Source organism: Engystomops pustulosus, chromosome 4 (assembly GCF_040894005.1).
Source record: "Engystomops pustulosus chromosome 4, aEngPut4.maternal, whole genome shotgun sequence".
Taxonomy (NCBI): Eukaryota; Metazoa; Chordata; class Amphibia; order Anura; family Leptodactylidae; genus Engystomops; species Engystomops pustulosus.
In genome coordinates, this window is record NC_092414.1 from 12,847,406 (window position 1) to 12,873,501 (window position 26,096).

The following is a 26,096-nucleotide window of genomic DNA, read 5'->3' on the forward strand; positions in this document are numbered from 1 at the left end:
ACCCCTCCATGGCCTCCTGTCTCTTGTCTTCAGTGTTTTGGGGATTGTCGGGAACTTAGGTGTCCATATGGATGAAGTGGACCCAAATTCCAATGAAATAGGCTGTCCTATTGAACCTTTTCAAAGTGATATTGACTCATGATGGACCAGTTAGTGGGTTGGCTTGGGCCTGTCTTCATACACTCTCAACAGCTCTGGTGGCCACATGAGTGAAGAAGTCTTCTCCAATGTTTGGCCATGTAATCCCCTAGAGAACAGCTCTGGTGGCCACATGAGTGAAGAGGTCGTCTCCAATGTTTGCCCATGTAATCCCCTAGTGAACAGCTCTGGTGGCCACATAAGTGAAGAAGTCTTCTCCAATGTTTGTCCATGTAATCCCCTAGAGAACAGCTCTGGTGGCCACATAAGTGAAGAAGTCTTCTCCAATGTTTGCCCATGTAATCCCCTAGAGAACAGCTCTGGTGGCCACATAAGTGAAGAAGTCTTCTCCAATGTTTGGCCATGTAATCCCCTAGAGAACAGCTCTGGTGGCCACATAAGTGAAGAAGTCTTCTCCAATGTTTGGCCATGTAATCCCCTAGAGAACAGCTCTGGTGGCCACATAAGTGAAGAAGTCTTCTCCAATGTTTGCCCATGTAATCCCCTAGAGAACAGCTATGGTGGCCACATAAGTGAAGAAGTCTTCTCCAATGTTTGGCCATGTAATCCCCTAGAGAACAGCTCTGGTGGCCACATAAGTGAAGAAGTCTTCTCCAAGGTTTGGCCATGTAATCCCCTAGAAAACAGCTCTGGTGGCCACATAAGTGAAGAAGTCTTCTCCAATGTTTGGCCATGTAATCCCCTAGAGAACAGCTCTGGTGGCCACATAAGTGAAGAAGTCTTCTCCAATGTTTGCCCATGTAATCCCCTAGAGAACAGCTCTGGTGGCCACATAAGTGAAGAAGTCTTCTCCAATGTTTGGCCATGTAATCCCCTAGAGAACAGCTCTGGTGGCCACATAAGTGAAGAAGTCTTCTCCAATGTTTGGCCATGTAATCCCCTAGAGAACAGCTCTGGTGGCCACATAAGTGAAGAAGTCTTCTCCAATGTTTGCCCATGTAATCCCCTAGAGAACAGCTCTGGTGGCCACATAAGTGAAGAAGTCTTCTCCAATGTTTGGCCGTGTAATCCCCTAGAGAACAGCTCTGGTGGCCACATAAGTGAAGAAGTCTTCTCCAAGGTTTGGCCATGTAATCCCCTAGAGAACAGCTCTGGTGGCCACATAAGTGAAGAAGTCTTCTCCAATGTTTGGCCATGTAATCCCCTAGAGAACAGCTCTGGTGGCCACATAAGTGAAGAAGTCTTCTCCAGTGTTTGCCCATGTAATCCCCTAGAGAACAGCTCTGGTGGCCACATAAGTGAAGATGTCTTCTCCAATGTTTGGCCATGTAATCCCCTAGAGAACAGCTCTGGTGGCCACATAAGTGAAGAAGTCTTCTCCAATGTTTGGCCATGTAATCCCCTAGAGAACAGCTCTGGTGGCCACATGAGTGAAGAGGTCGTCTCCAATGTTTGCCCATGTAATCCCCTAGAGAACAGCTCTGGTGGCCACATAAGTGAAGAAGTCTTCTCCAATGTTTGGCCATGTAATCCCCTAGAGAACAGCTCTGGTGGCCACATAAGTGAAGAAGTCTTCTCCAAAGTGTGGCCATGTAATCCCCTAGAGAACAGCTCTGGTGGCCACATAAGTGAAGAAGTCTTCTCCAATGTTTGGCCATGTGATCCCCTAGAGAACAGCTCTGGTGGCCACATGAGTGAAGAGGTCTTCTCCAATGTTTGGCCATGTGATCCCCTAGAGAACAGCTCTGGTGGCCACATGAGTGAAGAAGTCTTCTCCAATGTTTGGCCATGTAATCCCCTAGAGAACAGCTCTGGTGGCCACATAAGTGAAGAAGTCTTCTTCAATGTTTGGCCATGTAATCCCCTAGAGAACAGCTCTGGTGGCCACGTAAGTGAAGAAGTCTTCTCCAATGTTTGGCCATGTAATCCCCTGGAGAACAGCTCTGGTGGCCACATAAGTGAAGAAGTCTTCTCCAATGTTTGGCCATGTAATCCCCTAGAGAAAAGCTCTGGTGGCCACGTAAGTGAAGAAGTCTTCTCCAATGTTTGGCCATGTGATCCCCTAGAGAACAGCTCTGGTGGCCACATGGGTGAAGAAGTCTTCTCCAATGTTTGGCCATGTGATCCCCTAGAGAACAGCTCTGGTGGCCACATGGGTGAAGAAGTCTTCTCCAATGTTTGGCCATGTAATCCCCTAGAGAACAGCTCTGGTGGCCACATGGGTGAAGAAGTCTTCTCCAATGTTTGGCCATGTGATCCCCTAGAGAAGATCTCTACTCCAGCAAGTGGTGCGTCCTCAATGAGGCAAGTGATCCTGGTTTGTAGAGGATCCAAGAAGCCACTTTGCCTGCCCGGGTCTCTTCTTCTCTATATTCTGTTGGATATTTGTCATAGCGAGCTGCTCCTTTCCCGATTTTTTTCCTAATTTAGCACATTATCGATGCAATAAGCGATACGACAGCAGAAGCTCTTTGCACACCGCGCTGACTCCCCCCTCGCCCCAGCTGGGACAATCTCACTGCACTGATTAAAAGTAGTTGAAGTTAATTAAATGGCAAAGTCTGCAGAAGGCAGAACAAATGTCTACCGGGCCCCCCGACCCCCCAGGCCCTAAGACCTCCAGTCATGAATTCAAATACATAAAGACAATTCATAAAGATAAAGGGATGGGACACTGGGAAGGCCTGAAGATTTTACCATCGATGGGATCAGATCAAAAGTACAAGGAGACGCAGGGTGTATACAAAGAGAGGGAGAACAAATCACCAATAACAACAAGATATGACAAGGAGGAATTCAGAAAGTAACATTACTAATGCAGTGGTATTGTCATCACAAACAGTGATGTCACAGTACAGTGGTAATACACACAGTGATGTCACAGTACAGGGATAATACACACAGTGATGTCACAGTACAGGGATAATACACACAGTGATGTCACAGTACAGGGATAATACACACAGTGATGTCACAGTACAGGGGTAATACACACAGTGATGTCACAGTACAGGGATAATACACACAGTGATGTCACAGTACAGGGATAATACACACAGTGATGTCACAGCACAGGGATAATACACACAGTGATGTCACAGCACAGTGATAATACACACAGTGATGTCACAGTACAGGGGTAATACACACAGTGATGTCACAGTACAGGGATAATACACACAGTGATGTCACAGTACAGGGATAATACACACAGTGATGTCACAGTACAGGGATAATACACACAGTAATGTCACAGTACAGGGGTAATACACACAGTGATGTCACAGTACAGGGATAATACACACAGGGATGTCACAGTACAGGGATAATACACACAGGGATGTCACAGTACAGGGATAATACACACAGTGATGTCACAGTACAGGGATAATATACACAGTGATGTCACAGTACAGGGATAATATACACAGTGATGTCACAGTACAAGGATAATACACACAGTGATGTCACAGTACAGGGATAATGCACACAGTGATGTCACAGTACAGAGATAATACACACAGCGATGTCACAGTACAGAGATAATACACACAGTGATGTCACAGTACAGGGATAATACACACAGTGATGTCACAGTACAGAGATAATACACACAGTGATGTCACAGTACAGGGGATAATACACACAGTGATGTCACAGTACAGGGATAATACACACAGCGATGTCACAGTACAGGGATAATACACACAGCGATGTCACAGTACAGGGATAATACACACAGTGATGTCACAGTACAGGGATCATACACACAGCGATGTCACAGTACAGGGATAATACACACAGTGATGTCACAGTACAGGGATAATACACACAGCGATGTCACAGTACAGGGATAATACACACAGCGATGTCACAGTACAGAGATAATACACACAGCGATGTCACAGTACAGGGATAATACACACAGCGATGTCACAGTACAGAGATAATACACACAGCGATGTCACAGTACAGGGATAATACACACAGTGATGTCACAGTACAGGATAATACACACAGTGATGTCACAGTACAGGGATAATACACACAGTGATGTCACAGTACAGGATAATACACACAGTGATGTCACAGTACAGAGATAATACACACAGTGATGTCACAGTACAGGGATAATACACACAGTGATGTCACAGTACAGAGATAATACACACAGTGATGTCACAGTACAGGGATAATACACACAGTGATGTCACAGTACAGGGATAATACACACAGTGATGTCACAGTACAGGGATAATACACACAGTGATGTCACAGTACTTGGATAATACACACAGTGATGTCACAGTACAGGATAATACACACAGTGATGTCACAGTACAGGGCTAATACACACAGTGATTTCACAGTACAGGGATAATACACACAGGGATGTCACAGTACAGGGATAATACACACAGTGATGTCACAGTACAGGGATAATACACACAGCGATGTCACAGTACAGGATAATACACACAGTGATGTCACAGTACAGGGATAATACACACAGTGATGTCACAGTACAGGGATAATACACACAGTGATGTCACAGTACAGGGGATAATACACACAGTGATGTCACAGTACAGAGATAATACACACAGTGATGTCACAGTACAGGGATAATACACACAGTGATGTCACAGTACAAGGATAATACACACAGCGATGTCACAGTACAGAGATAATACACACAGTGATGTCACAGTACAGGGATAATACACACAGTGATGTCACAGTACAGGGATAATACACACAGTGATGTCACAGCACAGGGATAATACACACAGTGATGTCACAGCACAGTGATAATACACACAGTGATGTCACAGTACAGGGGTAATACACACAGTGATGTCACAGTACAGGGATAATACACACAGTGATGTCACAGTACAGGGATAATACACACAGTGATGTCACAGTACAGGGATAATACACACAGTAATGTCACAGTACAGGGGTAATACACACAGTGATGTCACAGTACAGGGATAATACACACAGGGATGTCACAGTACAGGGATAATACACACAGGGATGTCACAGTACAGGGATAATACACACAGTGATGTCACAGTACAGGGATAATATACACAGTGATGTCACAGTACAGGGATAATATACACAGTGATGTCACAGTACAAGGATAATACGCACAGTGATGTCACAGTACAGGGATAATGCACACAGTAATGTCACAGTACAGAGATAATACACACAGCGATGTCACAGTACAGAGATAATACACACAGTGATGTCACAGTACAGGGATAATACACACAGTGATGTCACAGTACAGAGATAATACACACAGTGATGTCACAGTACAGGGGATAATACACACAGTGATGTCACAGTACAGGGATAATACACACAGCGATGTCACAGTACAGGGATAATACACACAGCGATGTCACAGTACAGGGATAATACACACAGTGATGTCACAGTACAGGGATCATACACACAGCGATGTCACAGTACAGGGATAATACACACAGTGATGTCACAGTACAGGGATAATACACACAGCGATGTCACAGTACAGGGATAATACACACAGCGATGTCACAGTACAGGGATAATACACACAGCGATGTCACAGTACAGAGATAATACACACAGCGATGTCACAGTACAGGGATAATACACACAGTGATGTCACAGTACAGGATAATACACACAGTGATGTCACAGTACAGGGATAATACACACAGTGATGTCACAGTACAGGATAATACACACAGTGATGTCACAGTACAGAGATAATACACACAGTGATGTCACAGTACAGGGATAATACACACAGTGATGTCACAGTACAGAGATAATACACACAGTGATGTCACAGTACAGGGATAATACACACAGTGATGTCACAGTACAGGGATAATACACACAGTGATGTCACAGTACAGGGATAATACACACAGTGATGTCACAGTACTTGGATAATACACACAGTGATGTCACAGTACAGGATAATACACACAGTGATGTCACAGTACAGGGCTAATACACACAGTGATTTCACAGTACAGGGATAATACACACAGGGATGTCACAGTACAGGGATAATACACACAGTGATGTCACAGTACAGGGATAATACACACAGCGATGTCACAGTACAGAATAATACACACAGTGATGTCACAGTACAGGGATAATACACACAGTGATGTCACAGTACAGGGATAATACACACAGTGATGTCACAGTACAGGGGATAATACACACAGTGATGTCACAGTACAGAGATAATACACACAGTGATGTCACAGTACAGGGATAATACACACAGTGATGTCACAGTACAAGGATAATACACACAGCGATGTCACAGTACAGGGATAATACACACAGTGATGTCACAGTACAGGGATAATACACACAGTGATGTCACAGTACAGAGATAATACACACAGTGATGTCACAGTACTTGGATAATACACACAGTGATGTCACAGTACAGGATAATACACACAGTGATGTCACAGTACAGGGCTAATACACACAGTGATTTCACAGTACAGGGATAATACACACAGGGATGTCACAGTACAGGGGATAATACACACAGTGGTGTCACAGTACAGGGATAATACACACAGTGATGTCACAGTACAGGGATAATACACACAGTGATGTCACAGTACAAGGATAATACACACAGCGATGTCACAGTACAGAGATAATACACACAGTGATGTCACAGTACAGGGATAATACACACAGTGATGTCACAGGACAGAGATAATACACACAGTGATGTCACAGTACAGGGATAATACACACAGTGATGTCACAGTACAGGGATAATACACACAGCGATGTCACAGTACAGGGATAATACACACAGTGATGTCACAGTACAGGGATAATACACACAGTGATGTCACAGTACAGGGAAAATACACACAGTGATGTCACAGTACAGGGGTAATACACACAGTGATGTCACAGTACAGGGATAATACACACAGTGATGTCACAGTACAGGGATAATACACACAGTGATGTCACAGTACAGGGATAATACACACAGTGATGTCACAGTACAGGGATAATACACACAGTGATGTCACAGTACAGGGGATAATACACACAGTGGTGTCACAGTACAGGGATAATACACACAGTGATGTCACAGTACAGGGATAATACACACAGTGATGTCACAGTACAAGGATAATACACACAGCGATGTCACAGTACAGGGATAATACACACAGTGATGTCACAGTACAGGGATAATACACACAGTGATGTCACAGTACAGGGATAATACACACAGTGATGTCACAGTACAGAGATAATACACACAGTGATGTCACAGTACAGGGATAATACACACAGTGATGTCACAGGACAGAGATAATACACACAGTGATGTCACAGTACAGGGATAATACACACAGTGATGTCACAGTACAGGGATAATACACACAGCGATGTCACAGTACAGGGATAATACACACAGTGATGTCACAGTACAGGGATAATACACACAGTGATGTCACAGTACAGGGATAATACACACAGCGATGTCACAGTACAGGGATAATAAACACAGTGATGTCACAGTACAGGATAATACACACAGTGATGTCACAGTACAGGGGATAATACACACAGTGATGTCACAGTACAAGGATAATACACACAGCGATGTCACAGTACAGAGGATAATACACACAGTGATGTCACAGTACAGGGATAATACACACAGTGATGTCACAGTACAGAGATAATACACACAGTGATGTCACAGTACAGGGGTAATACACACAGTGATGTCACAGTACAGGGGTAATACACACAGTGATGTCACAGTACAGGGATAATACACACAGCGATGTCACAGTACAGGGATAATACACACAGTGATGTCACAGTACAGGGATAATACACACAGTGATGTCACAGTACAGGGATAATACACACAGTGATGTCACAGTACAGGGATAATACACAGTGATGTCACAGTACAGGGGTAATACACATATTGATGTCGCAGTAATAATCTTCAGGTTTCGGGATAACATAGGACTGGTGTCTCTCTGTTGCTCTGGAGTCGGTCCAGTCCTGGATATGTTCCGGTATTAGGATTCCTCTCCTTCCTTCTCGCTTGTCTGTGAGGGAGATACGAGATGTAATCTTCTTGCTTGGTGGAGAGATAAGGACTGGGGCGCAGTGAGAGGAGACATCCATAATTCAGTGGGGAGATAACTCCATCATTAGCGATTGTTTCCCCATCTTTCGGGTGTCACAGATAATTGTCAGAACCCAACATTTTTTTTAACACTTTCCTTACCAGAACATTGTCAGCACTTCCTACTTATTAAAGGGACCCTCCTATGTTACAGGAGGAGAATCCTTCTACTTGAAGGTGACTTTTTCCCTGGGATTTATTCCATATCGACTGGTTCCCAAAGATGTCCATGTTCCTTTCTTCTTTGTTTGTGATTTCTGCCCCGTATGTTTGTTGGTTTTCTAGTTATCTGATATTGGATCCTCTAATAAGCAGATATGATTTACAGGAGGCTTTAGAGATAGCTTTCTGTTTATCTGCAGCACTCCCGCAGGAGGAATGAAGTATTACACCGATATCAATGTGTTGAGTCCTCCAGACAAGAGACAATCTTCAATGTAGCTCGTTAAAGAGAATGAAAATTAAAAAATTAGGCCCCAAAATCATTGTCTATCTTTTATCGAGGGTAGCAAGTGGCCAACCGGCGCATGCGCACTGTGCAGCCAGTGCATCTACCTTCACCATGCATCAGAGGAGGCTTGGATTGACAGACCTGACCTGCAGGGCATGAACCAAGCCAGTAGAGTGGACCTTCTACGTGCTTGTTCCTATTTTCTTATCTGGACCATCATTCACCCCTAGAATTTGCTTTTGCTACTTTAATCTAACACATTCAACCACTTTGGAAGCCATGAATGACCCTTGGGTCCCAACCTTCATCAATAGTCTCCAAATTGGGTCTTCTCATGTGAGTCCAGTATTGAGTTGTAGTCTGTGTCCACCAGAGGATCTTTTGGTGCTCCTGTTGGGCCAATCAGATACTCCAAAGAAATACTCCCTTGAAGCCATCCGGTCTACTGGATTTCTGGCACCCACCAAGTTAGATATTGGTCCTACCTTTCAACAAGCCCCCCAAAAAAACCTAGTGTCCTCCAAAATATGGCCATCTTCTGCCTAATTTCTGGAGCCAACCAAGAACTTGGGCCAACGAGAGGGTCCTCTAATATTCTGGTGGGCAATTCAGACACTGGTCCCACCTTTCTTTAATTCCAAGGAAATAATCATTGGATGCCTCCAAAATATGGTTGATTTATGCTGATTTTCTGGCATCAACCACAGCTGGGACAACTAAAGGATACCCTGGTAGATGGATGGGTCAGTTAGACACTTCTCTGACCTTTACACAGCACTGATGAAATAATCCCTCGTAGCCTCCAAAATATGAGTTGAATCTATGGGATCAAAACTAGAATCTTGGCCAACTTGAAGATACTACGGTTCTCTGATAGGTCAGTCAGACACAGGTCACACCTTCCAATAATATGAAATAAATAATCCTTGGCCAACCAAGAACCTGGGCCAAGCAGAGGGTCCTGTAGTATTCTGGTGGGTAAATCAGACACCAATACCATCTTTCTTTAACTCCAAGGAAATATTCATTAAAGCTTCAAAATATGGTTACCTTCTGCTGGTTTTCTGGCAGCCACCATGAAACTGGGCCAACTAAAGGATCTTCTGGTACAGTGATGGGCCACTAAGACACTGGTCTGACCTTTAAACAGAACCAAAGAAATAATCCTTAGTTGCCTCCAAAATTGAGTTATCTTCTGGTGAGTTTATGGCCCCATCAAGAATCTGGGCCAACCAGAGGCCAGTCAGACACCACTTCTCAACAACCCCAAATTAAACTTTCTTAGTAGTCTCTTCGAAATATATTTTTCTTCTGCGGGGCCCGTAAATAATCTTGGCCAACCAGTGGATACTCTGATATTCTGATGGGTCAATCAGACACAGGTTTCACTTTCAACAACCCCAAAAGTAAAAAAAACCCCAATAGCTTCCACAATATGGTCACCTTCCGCCTTGATTTCTAGGGCCAAACAAGAACTTTGGCCAACTAGAGGGTCCTCTGGTATTCTGGTGGGACAATCAGACACTGGTGCCACATTTTATCAACTCTAAAGGAAATAATCCTTTGAATCTGCCCGACTATGGTTGACTTCTCCTGGACTTTTGGCCCGCACCAAGAACTTGGGCCAACCGGAGGATATTCTGGTTCTCTGATGGGTCAATCACTGATTTCACTTTCAATAACCCCAAAGTAAAAAACCCCAGTAGCTTCCACAATATGGTCACCTACTGGCTTGATTTCTGGGGCCAAACAAGAACTTGGGCCAACAAGATAGTCCTCTGGTATTCTGGTGGGACAATCGGACACTGGTCCCACATATTATCAACTAAAAAGGAAAAAGTCCTTTGAAGTATGGTCGACTTCTCCTGGACTTCTGGCTCCCACCAAGAACTTGGTCCAACTGGAAGTTATTGTGGTACACTGGTGGGCCGGTCAGAGACTGGTCTGATCTTTTAACAATACCAAAGAAATAATAATCCCTAGCAGCCTCCAAAATTTGTTTGTCTTCTGCCGAGTCTATGGTCCCATCAAGAATCTGGGCCAACCAGAGGCCAGTGAGGCACCACTTCTCAACAACCGCGAATCAAACATTCTTAGTAGTCTTCGAAATATGGTTGTCTTCTGCCACAACTTCTGAGACCAACCAAGAACTTGGCTCTCTGTCACTCTGGTGGAGAAGTCTTTGTGCTACATCTAAGTGTCCTTCTCCACTGTCTCTGTAGATTGGACTGTATATGAGGGCTATTTGGGAAATATACGGAGTAGTAGTAGCTATAAAGTAAAAAAAACTGAGCCAGAAGGAAAGTTTTACAGCTTCTCCCTCCGTCTGGTATCTTATGTGTCTCAGAAGTCTTTGGACCTCTTCAGGCACCAAGACCTTTACACCCATCACAACGACCCCTCTGCTTCCATCCTCCGAAGGCTACAGACATGAACAATGGAAGAATTTCTGCTCTTCTTTACTCTCTTAACAAAACAAACTCACAAATAAACCCCAAAACACATCAAAACTTCTCAAAACTCTATCTTTGAAGGTCACACAACTTGGAATGATTTGCTTGCAGGCCTCGGAGCGCGTTGTGTTCAGCCAACGCACATCATATATCGATCGCTCTCCTTCTTCAGGGTGTAATAAACTGAGCTTGGTAAACAAGGGGTAATCCGGCCGTCGTGTGGGGGGTCAGTCGGGAGTTCAGAGCTTCAGTGCTATGGAAAATCGGGATGAAGGAAGAGACGGAATATTGGCGGATAAATCTGAGACGATAATCCACCTGCGGCTGAGACCATTTTTTTTTATATTCGGCGTTTAGCCTTGGACTGGGAATGTGATTATTGTAATTGAGATGAAGCAGGAACATGAGGTCATTGTTAGCGGAGTGACGGGTGTATGTGTGCCGTAGATTATACTGCGCCGGGTCTGGCGTCTCCGGAGATGCTGTAATGTCTGGTTAAGTGAAAGTCATGAGTGAGATGTCACCTTGATGTGAGAGGAAAACAACTCTTAGGAGGGGACGGCCGCCATCAATTAGCATCTCCTGACGTGATGGTGGAAGGGCTCCTGGTCACAGAGACGGTTCTCAGGCTTTCTACTACAGGCACTAAAAGAGATATTTGAGGATTGGAACATTTTTCATCCAAATCGACCGATCAGATCAGATAGAATGTAATAACCATAAGACAGAGGGTAGAGCTACAGCGGATCCATCACAACTACAACTCTAAGTGCATCTCCCAAACACAGCGGAAAGAACCTGTCTGCCGATATCTACACCTCTTCTTGGGGCACATTTACTTACCCGGTCCCTGCGCGATCCCTGAGTTGTCCGACGAGGATGAAGTCTGCCTCGTTTCAACAAGATTGTGCGCCCGATATCCTGCATGTGTCGCTTCCCCGCTCACGTCCAACGGAGTTCCCCATCTTCTTCCCGGTGCATGTAAGTGCATTGTCTTGAGACACAATTTGAATTGTTAAATCCCGCGCTCAGTCGCCCCCTGATTTGTGATGCGTGAAAGCCGGCATGATTGCGACACAATCCGATGCGTGCAATGCGATCCCCAAAAGCGTTGGAAAACCCAACGGAAATGTGGCTGCGGGACCTTAGTAAACAAGTCCCATAATGTATGGACACAGCATTGTACTACTACTCCTATCCTGTATATATGGGCACAGCACAGTACTACTACTCCTATCCTGTATATATGGGCACAGCACAGTACTACTACTCCTATCCTGTATATATGGGCACAGCACAGTACTACTACTCCTATCCTGTATATATGGGTACAGCACAGTCCTACTACTCCTATCATGTATATATGGACACTGCACAGTACTACTACTCCTATCCTGTATATATGGACACTGCACAGTACTACTACTCCTATCCTGTATATATGGACACAGCACAGTACTACTACTCCTATCCTGTGGTGTATCCCTGGCTCCAGTCCTGAGTTCCCGATTCCTGAGAGGATGGAGAACGTGTTCCATACCCTTTGGCTGGAGTCCATGACTCGCTCACACTTGACCCTGTTCCAGCATTGCATCTCCTAGATAAACAGCTGTTTTATCGTGTGTCCCGTGAGAGTTGGAGGCCTTGCGTATAAGCTCTCAGGAATGATATATAGATTATTTTTGTTCAGTAGCGGCTTACAGCATTTGCCCTTGACTGACTGCAAGTGTGAACACGACCTACGCATGTCGATGAGCCGACGTCCACCACACGCCGATCTGCTGCTCTCCTCCCCGTCTAATCTTGGTTATGCTGCGGAGAAAACATTTTTCTTCATATATGGATTTCTCCACTGACACAAATTGTGATGATTATGGAACCATTCTAGGATAATGGCCTCCAACTTGTGGCTGTCCAACTGGTGAATAACTACCACTCCCAACTTGACCTCATTCACAGAAGCTCATCGAAGCCAAACGATCCAATGTTTCATCATGGTAGGAGACCAACAGGGTGGTCTTATATCTAAGATCTCCCAACTTGACCTCGTTGACGTAAGCTCATCGAAGCCAAACGTTCCAATGTTTCATTATGGTAGGAGACCAACAGGGTGGTCTTATATCTAAGATCTCCCAACTTGACCCCGTTGACGGAAGCTCATCGAAGCCAAACGATCCAATGTTTCATTATGGCAGGAGACCAACATGGTGGCCTTACATCAAAGATCTCCCAACTTGACCTCATTCACGAAAGCTCATCGAAGCCAAACAATCCAATGTTTCATTATGGTAGGAGACCAATAGGGTGATCTTATTTTGTAGATCTCCAAACTTGACCTCATTGATGGAAGCTCATCAAAGCCAAACGTTCCAATGTTTCATTATAGTAGAAGACCAATAGGGTGGTCTTACATCAAAGATCTCCCAACTTGACCTCGTTGAAGGAAGCTCGTCAAAGTCAAACAATCCAATTTTTCATTATAGTAGAAGACCAATAGGGTGGTCTTATATCGAAGAGTTCCCAACTTGACCTCATTCACGGAAGCTCATCAAAGCCAAACGATCCAACTTCTAATCATGGTAGGAGACCAAAATGGTGATCTTATATCAGAAATGTCCCAAGTTGACCTCATTGACAGAAGCTCATCGAAGCCAAACAATCCAATGTTTCATTATGGAAGGAGACCAACAGGGTGATCTTATATCGGAGATCTCCCAACTTGACCTCATTCATGGAAGCTCATCAAAGCCAAAAAATCGAATGTTTCATTATGGTGGGAGACCAATAGGGTGATCTTATACTGGAGATCTCCCAACTTGACCTCATTGACGGAAGCTCCTCAAAGCCAAAACGATCCAATTTTTCATTATAATAGGAGACCAATAGGGTGATCTTTTATCGAAGAACTGGTCCTTCCAACCACCAATCTTCATCTCCATGTTGCCACCTGTCACATGGCATGTTCCCCTTCCTAACATCCCCCATCCCAATTAATGTCATTATGTACCATTTTATGAGGGATCCACCATAATTGGTCTGGGATTGAACAATGAAGTCCTAATAGTTCCATCTATCCATGAAGGTGTTTTCTCTTACTTCTTCTGATACCATCTTGACTTGTATACATCTTGTACCCATCCGCTACTCATCCACACCGCCAGCGTCCACCATTTACGACCAAACTGTTCCTCAACAAACTTAATGGATGATTCGTACCTGCCTCTAGGCCTACATCTCCATACATGCATTTGATTTTTCTTATGGAGACTACTCCAAGTAGAGAAATCTGAAGATGGATACTGAGGAAGTCCAAAAACTCCCCTCCTTCATATCCATGAAGTTTGACACCTGGCACCCCTACCAATCTGCTGTTTTTACAAGTTCCTTCTAGGCACCCTTTAATTTCTTTACTGTAAGCAGATCCAAAACTCCATCCAAAGTCCATCCAGCACAGGTCCCACCATGCATCTTCTACTGAGAGGACCTCTCCTAGGACTATTAGGAGCTGCCTCTATGGATTGGAGGAAAGTCTTCATGACAGATGGTTAACTTTTTGCACCAGAACATCTTTAAATATGGATTTAAATTTGGGAGTACCTTTGGAGTCATCATTGAGACTATCTGGATGGTCTATGACCTTGAAGCTATCCTAGATGTCTCCTAATACGAGAAACTGGTCTTTAGATATGTTTTGGTCTCAATTTTCTTCAAAGTGACCACACAATGATACGGGTGGATGTCCGAGGGTCAAGTCCTCCATGTAGGAAACAATTGTATGCAAAGAGGATTTTTATGTATAGATTAACCCCCCCTTCCCCCTCCCCCGGGTCAGTGCGGACCCTCCCCTTGTTATTCCATGTAAGACGACATCAGAGCAGTGAGCTGAAGACCATTGATTTCTGCTGCATATAAATTGTAGTAAACTGCAGCGATTTATAATGAAGGACGGCAGTAAAGTCTATAAGAGATAATGCCTGGAGATCAATAGCAGTGTATTACATCCCGCGCGCAGGGCTCACACCACAGAGGATTCTGGGAGTATATGAGATTATATAGTATATAGGCATCACTCTTATCCATAGGCTGGGGGAGGTGATACAGGTCAGTCCCATTCACAACATCTTTATTCAGGGGTTTTCTACCATGGAAGCTCAGAATGAGAAGACCAATCATGGTGACACTCTTCCTTCCTTCCCATCTTTTCTTCCTTCCTACCTATCTTCTCTTCCTTCCTTCTCATCTTCTCTTCCTTCCTTCTCATCTTCTCTTCCTTCCTTGCTTCCCATCTTGTCTTCCTTCCTTCCCAACATGTCTGCCTTGCTTTCTTCCCATCTTCATTTCCTCCCTTCCATTCTTTCCATCTTTTCTTCCTTTCTATTTTCTCTTCCTTCCTTCCTTGCTTCCTTCCTTCCTTCCTTCCTTCCTTCCTTCCTTCCTTGCTTCCTTCCTTCCTTCCCATCTTCTCTTCCTTCCCATCTTGTCTTTCTTGCTTCCCCTCTTCTCTTCCTCCCTTTCTATGTTCTCTTCCTTCCTTCCTTTCTTGCTTCTTTCCTTCCCATCTTGTCTTCCTTGCTTCACATCTAGTCTGACTTCCTTCACATCTTGGCTCCCTCTCTTCCCATCTTGTCTTTCTTCCTTCTTTCCTTCCTTCCCATCTTCTCTTCCTCCCTTCCTTCCCATCTTCTCTTTCTTCCTTTTTATTTTATCTTCCTTCCCATCTTCTCTTCTTTCCTTTCTATTTTCTATTCCTCCCTTCCTTCCCATCTTTTCTTTCTTCCTTTCTATTTTCTCTTCCTTCCTTCCCATTTTCTCTTCCTTCCTTCTCATCTCCTTTTCTCTGGTCTTTTTTCCTTTCTCCTCCTTCATTCCATAGAACTTGTTCCTGAGATCCAGTAATACTCGGTCCTCTCTTCAACATCCTTTCTTTCCTACTTCTGCATCTTCTTCCATCTTTTCAATCCTCCTATTCTTTCTTTCCCCCTAATCTTGCTTCTACCTTCAACCCTTCCTTTCTCTCAATTAGTTTTTGCTCCATTTCCCTCCCTATTTCCCTCCCTTACTTTTTGCTTTTCCCCTCTGTTGTCACATTTTATTGTATTCCTCCCATCCTTACTTCTCCCTTCCCTTCTCCTTCCTCCCTTCCTTTCTTCTTTCCGTTCTCCCCTTACTTCTTACCTCCATTCTTCTCTTACATTTAGGTTTGGTTCTTCTTCTTCTTTTTCCATCCTCTGTTGCCCCTGTTCCTTCCTCCCATCACATTTCCATCTTTACTTTCGTCTTTCACCAAATTTCCACTTCTTTCCTTTCTCTTCCTCTCTTTCTTCCTTCCCTTCTTCCCCCCCTGTTCTTACATCTTCCCTCCTTCTTACTGTTTTCAGACTGAAAGTTTCTGCTGCATCTTGTTACATGTCTTGGCTTTACATGGCTTTGCCTCTTAAAGTATTATTTTTGTTATTTGCTTTTTAGCTTGTTCCCAGCTTAACTTGATCCCAAGAAGATTACAAGAGACAACAGTTGACAAGCGGCAGATCGGAAGCTTCTGGAAATCCTGATAATACGGAGCACATCTCCCTGTATGTATCCAGAGCCTCCCCCGGAATCCAGAAACCACAATTATTTCTTGAGGGCCGTCAATCAGAGAACATTATAGAAAAAAAATCTGTTGGTAAGAAGCAGATACACATCTCAAAGGAGCAATAAAATCCTGTCTGCCCGAAGCCACCACCAGGGGGAGCTAAGAGGTTTATTCCATACTGTTTATAATAATCTCCTATCTGCCCCCTGCAGGTGACCACAGGCAGTGCCTGATTATGGCGAAATTTGGAAGCTAACCTGTGCTACATGTATCTCTATCGCGATCTATTATCTATTATCTATCTCTATCTATCTCTAGCGTCTATCTTCCTATATTTCTATTTGATTTTGCTTCCGTCTATTTATCTAGAATTTATCTGTATGGATCCAGCGAGACAATTGCTATTAGCGCGTAGATCATTGGGAACGGATAATTAAAATTCTGTGTATCGCGTCTGGTGCGTGGAGATTCTGCAGTCAATAATGATGGTTATTAATGGTTCTGGTACATTATATAACCGGCTTAACCCTTCCCTGCCCAATGCGGAGGAGCAGATATCAGCCAAAGGAGCGCCCAGGCCACCTGGACCAGTGGTGCCCTTTCCAAATAGATGCCCACAGCCCTGTAAACTTCTTAAGTACCTCAAGTCTTCCGACCTACACATGTCTACACAATACATGATATTGACATATGTGAATGGGGTTCATGAGAAACAGCTGACTGAGTGCCGAAGCCACCAGGACCATTGCACACTCCTAATGCACATCTTGCGGACTTGCAGAAGATATTTAACCCCTGTACTAATAATACATCTGTTGGCTGGATGAGCCCCGAGGCCACCAGGATCAATGGTCAATAGATCCCTTTCAATAGATCCCAATGCAAATCCTTTGACCTGAAGACAAGACCTAGAGACAACCGCTGAGCTAATAATACATGTGAATGGGGGTTGCCAGTTGTCGGCTAATTGAGCGTCTAAGCTACAAGGACCAATGGTGAATCTTTCATTAGATTCCACAACCCTAAAGTTGGTCTTCAAACCCTTTGACTTGATGAAACCACCCGTCATATGACCCTTACTTACCACTCAAGGTGCCAATAATACATGTGGGTGAGGGTTGAGAGAAACATATGTTGGCCGAATTAGAATCCAGGCCATCAGGACCAACGATGCCCCTTTCAAAAGATCCCAATGCAAATCCTTTGACCTGAAGACAAAACCTAGAGATCACCGCTGAGCTAATAATACAAGTAAATGGGGGTCGCCACGAAGAACAGTTGTCGGCCAATTGAGCTTCTAAGCCACCAAGACCGATGGTGCTTCCGTCAGTCATGCTCTTAACCCCGCAAACTAGGAAGACATGTCCTATGATGTAGACAAGTTTTCTAACTAATAATACATGTGAATAGGGGTCGGTTGAATGAGTGCCGAGGCCATCAGGACCGATGGTTCTCCTGGAGGGACTGATGATGCCCACATGGCTTATGGAAACCCTCTGACTTGCTGAAGACATCCATCCTACGATGCACACATGTCCTCCTACCACCCGAAGGCCTATAGATGACCACTCCGCTAATAATACATATGAATAGGGGTCAGTTGAATGAGTGCCGAGGCCACTAGGACCGACAGTGCTCCTGGAGGGACTGATGATGCCCACATGGCTTATGGAACCCTCTGACTTGCTGAAGACACCCGTCCTACGACGCACACATGTCCTCCAACCACCCGAGTGCCTATAGCCACCACTGCGCTAATAATACATGTGAAGCCGCGCTGCCAGCGCTTGTACTGAGCAGGAGACAGGCCGTTCCTTTCTCATCCGCTCTTATTTCAGTCCCTTTGTTTCCCGCGCAGATTTCTCGCGGCTCTGCCGTGACGCGTCCTGCGCACACAATGTCTTATCTGTCTCTTCCGCTGACGCCTTTCTTTTATTTTGATTTTTTTTGCATTGTGCACAAATAATTACCAATAATTGCACGTGTGGCGCGCGGCCGCCTTCATCAGCGCGTATTTATGTGGCGGGAGCCGTGTTGTCACACCACACGCCTCGCTGTGTAATTAGGAGGAGCTGTCAGGACCGGCTGTAATTATCTCCAGGGTTATTCCTATTGACAGTCACAGGAATTTCAGCGTCGGAGACTTGTTTCCCCGCGCGTCGCGACCTGCATCTTGTTGTGGTAGAAACAGTCTACAGCGGCGATATCAGAGGACGTACACAATGTATAGAGGAGCCGCGTACAAGAGCTGCGCAGGGAGGAAGGAGGACGCTACATGTGACCGAAAGAGAGACAACCAGGGAAATGGCATTTATCAAAAACTTGGGGCATAAAATGGGAAATTGGGAAGGAAGGGGGAAAGAAGAAGATGGGATTGAAAAGAGAAACAACAAAGGAAGGGGGAAGGAAGGAACAAGAGAAGGAAGGGGGAAGGAAGAAGATGGGAAGAGAAACAAGAAAGGAAGTGGGAAGGAAGGAAGGAAGGAAGGAAGGAAGGAAGAAGATGGGAAGAGAAGGAAGGAAGGAAGATGGGAAGAGAAACAAGTAAGAAAGGAAGTGGGAAGGAAGGAAGGAAGAAGATGGGAAGAGAAGGAAGGAAGGAAAGAAGATGGGAAGAGAAACAAGTAAGAAAGGAAGTGGGAAGCAAAGAAGAAGAGAAGGAAGGAAGGAACAAGATGGGATTGAAAACAGAAACAATTAAGAAAGGAAGTGGGAAGGAAGGAAGAAGTTGGGATGGAAGAAAGGAAAGAAGGAAGGAAAAAAGGAAGGTATAAATGCAGCTGGAATGAAGATAGAAAAGGAGGGATGGAAGGAAGGAAAGAAAGAAAGAAGGAAAAAAGAAGTTGGGATAGGAGAAAGGAAGAAGGTGGGATGAAAAGAAGGGAGGAAGAATGTGGAGTGGATGTAAGGAAGGATGGAAACAAGAAGGAAGGAAGAAGCTGAGATGTAAGGAAAGAAGGAAGGAAGGAAGGAAGGAAGGGGGAAGGAAGAAGATGGGATTGAAAACAGAAACAATTAAGAAAGGAAGTGGGAAGGAAGGAAGAAGTTGGGATGGAAGAACGGAAAGAAGGAAGGAAAAAGGAAGATATAAATGCAGTTGGAATGAAGATAGAATAGGAGGGATGGAAGGAAGGAAAGAAAGAAAGAAGTTGGGATAGGAGAAAGGAAGAAGGTGGGATGAAAAGAGGGAAGGAAGAATGTGTAGTGGATGGAAGGAAGGAGCGAAACAAGAAGGAAGGAAAAGCTAAGATGGAAGGAAAGAAGGAAGGAGGTTCGATGGAAAGAAGAAAGTAAGTAAGATTGTGGGACAGAAGGAAAAATGTGAAATGGATGTAAGGAGGGGCGGAAGAAAGAAGCTGCGATGGAAGGAAGGTGGTGGGATGGAAAGAAAGAAGAATATGGGATGGATGAAAGGAAGGAATCAGGTAAAAAGGTAGGAAGGAAGAAGGTGAGATGGATGTAAAGTAGGAAGTAGGTGGGATGGAAAGAAGAAAGTAAAGAAGAATGTGGGATGAATTGAAGGAAGCAAGAAGGAAGGAAGATAGGAAGAAAGAAGGGGAGATGGAAGGAAGAAAAGAAGAATGTGGGAAGGAAGAAAGATAGGGGAAGAAGAAAGAAAGGAAATAAGTGGTCTTAGCCTCGAGGCCTATGTTCCTCTGGCTTCAGTTCCCAGGTTTCTCATCTTCAGCCTCTAGGTCCTTGGTCTCTAGGCCTTTGGGCGTCTTCCTTCAGGCCTCTGTTCCTCAGGAGTTAGGCACCTAGTCCTTAGTTTCGAGATCTCTCATCTTTATCTATGGGGTTTCTGCTTTGCAGGTCTTGGGTCCTCACATGCTTCTGGGTTCTGGTCCTTTAGCTCAATGATTTGTATTAATAGCCCGGACCCTCCGCCTATGGTGCAGGATCTCCTCAATGACTTCTATGATTCTTATCATCTACACCGGGGAGGACATTTTCACTATTACACTAGATGTGTCAGCAGACCCAATACTACTTGAGTTTATCAGGCACATAGGTCAATGATTAACTATATGCAGGATTTTCCACTCTTGTAGTTTTGCACTTTTATGAGACTTTATTAATGGGCTGCACGTGTCCTCCGGCTAGTGTACTCAGCGCTGGACTTTATTACTTATTGACAGATGTAGCAGAGCTGAGTGTGATTTTTGGCACAGTTCAGAGTTTCCCCAGCAGAATAGTGAGTACAGCTCTGGAGTATAATACAGGATGTAACTCAGGATCAGTACAGGATAAGTAATGTCATGTATGTACACAGTGACTGCACCAGCAGCAGAATAGTGAGTGCAATCTCATTCTGCTGTGAGCTACTGAAGGGTGTGGTTGTGTGCTGCTGAGCTCCTGCACCACCTGGTGGAAGATCAATCCACCCAGGCCTGCTCTCTCCTCCCCAGGGAGGGAGTGGGTTTTCTGGGATGAGTGAACCAGGCAAATCCCAGGCTTCTGCCTCTCGGACCAGGCCGGCGGGGGGCAAGAAAAGCCAGATACCGGCCAACAAGGAGGGGGTGAGAAGATCTGCCCGAACCCAAGGACGCAGCGATGTGACCTCGGCTGCCACCCCCAAGACCCAGGGAAGCCGCAAGGTCTCCGGTTCACAGAAGATCAAGGCAAGTAACATCAGCCTGAGTGCTCCTCCTGGAAAGCTGAGTGACTGTGCGGGAAAGTTGGGTGGTTCAGCTGGAAAGCTGGGTGCTCACGGAGGTGTGCAAAAAGCATGGGGACATCTAAAGGCCCGGGAGTCTGCTACCATCTATGGCTCCCGGATTGCTGAGCACCTCCGTGAGTACGAGGAAGCTGGCAAGGCGATGAATAGGCTCCAGGAGGAGATAAGGGAGACCTTGGCCCTAGCGGGGGTGGCTACACAGAAGAAAAAGTCTGATCTTCTTAACACCATTGACAGACTTAAAGCCGAGGTCACCGCTCTGCAGGAAAAACGACGGTTGATCCGGGAGCACAGTGGTCCGTTCAGGGAAAAGTTGGAGAATGATGCCCGGTTTGATGACATGCGCCAGGAGCAGCTGAGAAAGCTGAAGGGGCTTCAGATCCAGGCGGATGAAGGCGATGATGAGGAGGATGAGGAAGACCTGCCGTGTCCGTCTGGTGGCCTGCACCAACACCAGCAGGCCTCGCACGACAGGCTGCCTGCGGAGCAAGCGCCATTACCATCAGGCTGCGGCTCTGCCAACCTGGAGGAGGAAAGTGATGACAGCGGCCAGGGGGGGGCGCTAATGGCTCAGATCCGTCAGCTCGAGTCCCCAGTTCACCTCCAGAACTTCTCCTTCGGCGATGATATGCCAGATGACGACCTAAAGAGAAAGAAGAGAGCCAAGAAGACCAAGGCGTCTCAGGAGGTGAATCTGGTGTTTCGTCCCCTCCCTGTTCCCTCCGGGCGGGCAGCAGTGCCAGCCTGTCGTGTAGGCCCCGTTACCCAGCCCAGCACGAATCCTGCAGTGGACTCGGTGCAAGGGTGCGGGGAGATTGCAAAGCCACGTTCCACCATGGCGCAGAGCACCAGCCTTGTTTGTAGTAGCAAGGATGGTGCAGGGAAGGCATCGGCCGAAAGGCCGGACAGTGAGGGCGATCCGGCAGGTCCTGGTACTGTGCGCTGCCCCCCAGTGGGAGGGGGGGGTGGCCCGGTGCCAGGGGCAGTGGCGGTGGCTCCTGTGGCCCCTAGCGCTGTGGCTGCATCTAGCTCCGGTGGGCAGCGGCAGTGTGATGGGGCTGCTGGGGCTTGTGGTGCGGCGCCTCCCAAGCGTCCTGTGCAGCCTGTGGGAAAGGGCGCAGGAAAAGTTTTATTTTGTATCGGTGCATCTGACCCTGGAGATGACCATAAGAGACTGTCCGGAGTCAATAAGGACAAGCGGCCTCTTTCATCCAGCGAGCAGCGATGCTCAAACCTTAGAAAAACTGCGGGACAACAAGGGGTTAATGCCAATGAGGCAGAGGGCACAAGTAAGATCGGGGTTGGAGCTGCCTCTTCTCAGGCTGTATCAGCTATGGAGGTGGCTCTACCCCCAGTGCCCAGTGACGCCGAGGCAACCCCAGGTCCTCCTGGCCCAGCTGGTGTGAGTGATGCAAGGAAGCGAGGCAGTGATGCAAGGAAGCGAGGCAGTAATGTACATAGTGTGGTGAATGTGGGGGTGGTGAATGGTGATGGGGGGGATCCTGGTAGGAGTGCTGGTCCATCTGCACCCCCAGTGGTGGCCGCTCCCATAAGGAGCTATGCGAGTGTCACCGCTGGGGCAAGTGGGGTTAACTCCTTGTCTCCTGGCTCTGGGAACAGCGTTTTGCAAAGGCGTCTTCTGGAGGCTCTCAGGAGAGGGGAAAAGTCAATCAATGTAGAGGGGAGAGATGTTGATCTGTCCTTCTGGACAGACAGGCATGGCCTGGCAGCCTTCCAAGAGAAAAGGGGGGGAGAGACTGTATGGTCTTTACCCACAACTGGGCCCGGAGCTGCCCGTAGGAATGTGGTTCGTCTTCGCTGGAGGGGCAGTGACGCATGCCCACCCAGGTCAAGGGTGGTGGAGCTCCTCCTGAAGATGAACTTCAGGGCTAGTGACATCTTTGCCCTGATACATCCTTATGGTACTCCGGAGTTCGATGTCAGCTTTGTCCGGCCGGAGGGCTTAGAGCTCTTCTGGTCGAATTATGAGCTGGCAAAGAACGAGCCCGCATGGCGAGACTTTGCTGTGCAAGCAGTGTCTCGCCAAAACGCAGTCAAGAAGGTGACCGTTTTGACCCGTAACGAGTCACTTTCTTGCATGGACATCATGACTTGGCTCAGTCGTTATGGTGAGGTTGTACAGGTACCTCAGAAAAACCGCGATGAATTTGGCATTTGGTCTGGGGCCTGGACCTTCATGATGAAGTTGAAGTGTTCAGGCGGCACAGTCGCCCACATTCCCTCTTCAGCCTTTCTTGGACGGGACAGAATCCTGATTTTCTACCAGGGGCAGCCGAAGGTCTGTCACAGGTGCGGTGACCCCACACACTTTAGCGCCAGCTGCCAAGTGCAGAAGTGCGCTTTGTGTGGTGGGCTAGGTCATCTCGCTGCATCCTGTAAGGACATTAGGTGTAACCTGTGTGGTGAGCTCGGTCACCCTTTCAGCCGTTGTCCTCGCTCCTTTGCCAATGCGGTTGTGACCCCAGTGGAGGAGAGCCATGTGGTTGCTTCTGCTGGGGAGGGTACCAGCAGAGGTGGAGGAGCTGAGGGGCCTGTGAAGAAAAGCAAGAATAAGTCACCTTCTCAGTTGAGGCGGCTTGAAGCCAGACAAAAAGGGAGAGAGCTGGGGAAGCCTCAGGTTGCTGGGGTGACCCTTGGTCCTTCCTCAGAGGCTGGTCATGCTACTGAGGCCCTGAGGGATGATGAGTTGGATGAGGAGGTCAGGAGGATGGAGCACGAGAAAGGTGCCATGTCCTCCACGTCCTCCCATTATGAGAGTATGGATGAGGATAACAGGATTTGGCTAGAAAATAAGCGCAAGCAGAAAAAGAAAAAGCGCGGCGTATCTAAGGTACCTAAGGAAGGGAAAACTTCCTCCCCTCTGGTTGAGCTTTCCAACCAGTTCCTCACCCTCGATGAGATCGCCTCCTCGGAAGGAGAGGCTGAGGGTGGGGTTCTGGAGGTGGCGGCGGAGCAGCCTGCAGGGGGCGCCGAGTCTCTATCCTCTGGGGAAGCTGGGTCCTCAGAGTGGGAGACTGACTCAGAGTCAGGAGACAAGGACGAAGGAGAGGGTGGTCCGGGTGGGTCCTTGGGGGTCAGTAATAACATGGACACCTCGATTTCGTTAAAAAGAAGTTGCCCCAATTCTGAAGGGAAAAGGGAAAAGGGATCATCTTCAGAGGACAGTAGAGGGAAGGGGAATAGTAAGAAAAAAGCCGTCTAACTCAATCACTCATGATGGCGGCACCCACTCCGTTGACGCTGGCGTCCATTAATGTCGCCAGCATTAAGTCTGATGCGGCTAGATTTGCGGCCTTTGATTTTCTCGGCCGTGTTGAAGCCGACATTTTATTTTTGCAGGAGACCAGGCTGCCAGATTTGGCGGCCGTGTTTAAAGCTAAGAGGGAATGGAGACACGGGCCTTCCTATTGGTCTCTTGCGGCCGAGCCGTATAGCGGAGTGGCGGTCCTTTTTACCGCACCGGTAGAATGCCGACGAGTTATTGAGTTAGAAATGGGGAGGTGCCTGATCCTGGATGTCCTCATGAAGGGACAAGAACTTCGCCTAATTAATATCTATGGTCCCCAGTCCAAGTGGGACAGGAAGTGTCTCTTTATGAGGATCAAGCCCTACCTTTTTACAAGTCGGCAGGTGGTCTTTGGAGGGGACTTCAATGCTGTCACGAGGTCCCAGGATAGGGGAGGTTCCAGAGACAAGCTGACTTATGATAGCGTCGCTCTTAATAGCATAGCTAGTGAGGCTCGCCTGGTGGATGTCCACATCCGGCACACCCCAGGCCACGCGGGGTTCACCTATTATAGGGGTAGCTGCAGGTCTAGAATAGACAGGTTTTATTTAAAGGAGGAAGCCATCTCTTCAGCAGTGTCCGTTGTTGAGGTGGAGTTCTCCGACCACTGTCTAATTTTGTTTTCTCTGAATGTTACAGAGACCCCCCGGATGGGAAGAGGCTACTGGAAGCTCAATTCGTCTCTCCTGGAAGAAGCAGAGATAAGACAATCCTTTGAGGACTTTCTTCAGAGCCAGGTACCTTTGCTGGGCCTTTGTAGCAGTAAGTCAGAGTGGTGGGAGATGCTCAAGAAAAGGGTGGCGAGATTCTTCCGCCAGCTCTCGAGCCTCAGGAGCCTGGACAGGTACCGCCTGTATCAGGGCCTGAGGAGGAAACTCGAGCATCTCGTCTCGACTGGAGGTAGTCGTGAGGACATCTCCAGAGTGAAATCCTTGCTGAAGAGGTGTCAGTACGATAGACACGCATCTTTGGTTTTTGAGAGGGATTACGGGAAATACCGCTCGCCCGACCCTTACAGAAACTGCAAGATGTCAGTGAATGGTAAAGTTGTCACAGGACTGGTTGACAGTACGGGATCCCTGAAAAGGTCCAGATCAGGGATTCTGGAGGTCGTCAGATCCTTCTACTCGCACCTCTTGGGCAGGAAGGATCTAGATCGGGATGTGATGTCGGCTTTCCTGGCTGAAACTGTCCCTGAGCCAGGAGTAGACCCCTCTCTTGATGTTTTGACAGAGATGATCAGGGAAGAGGAAGTCAGCCGGGCGATTGAAGGGCTCGCCCTCAAGAAATCGCCAGGTCCGGATGGCTTAAC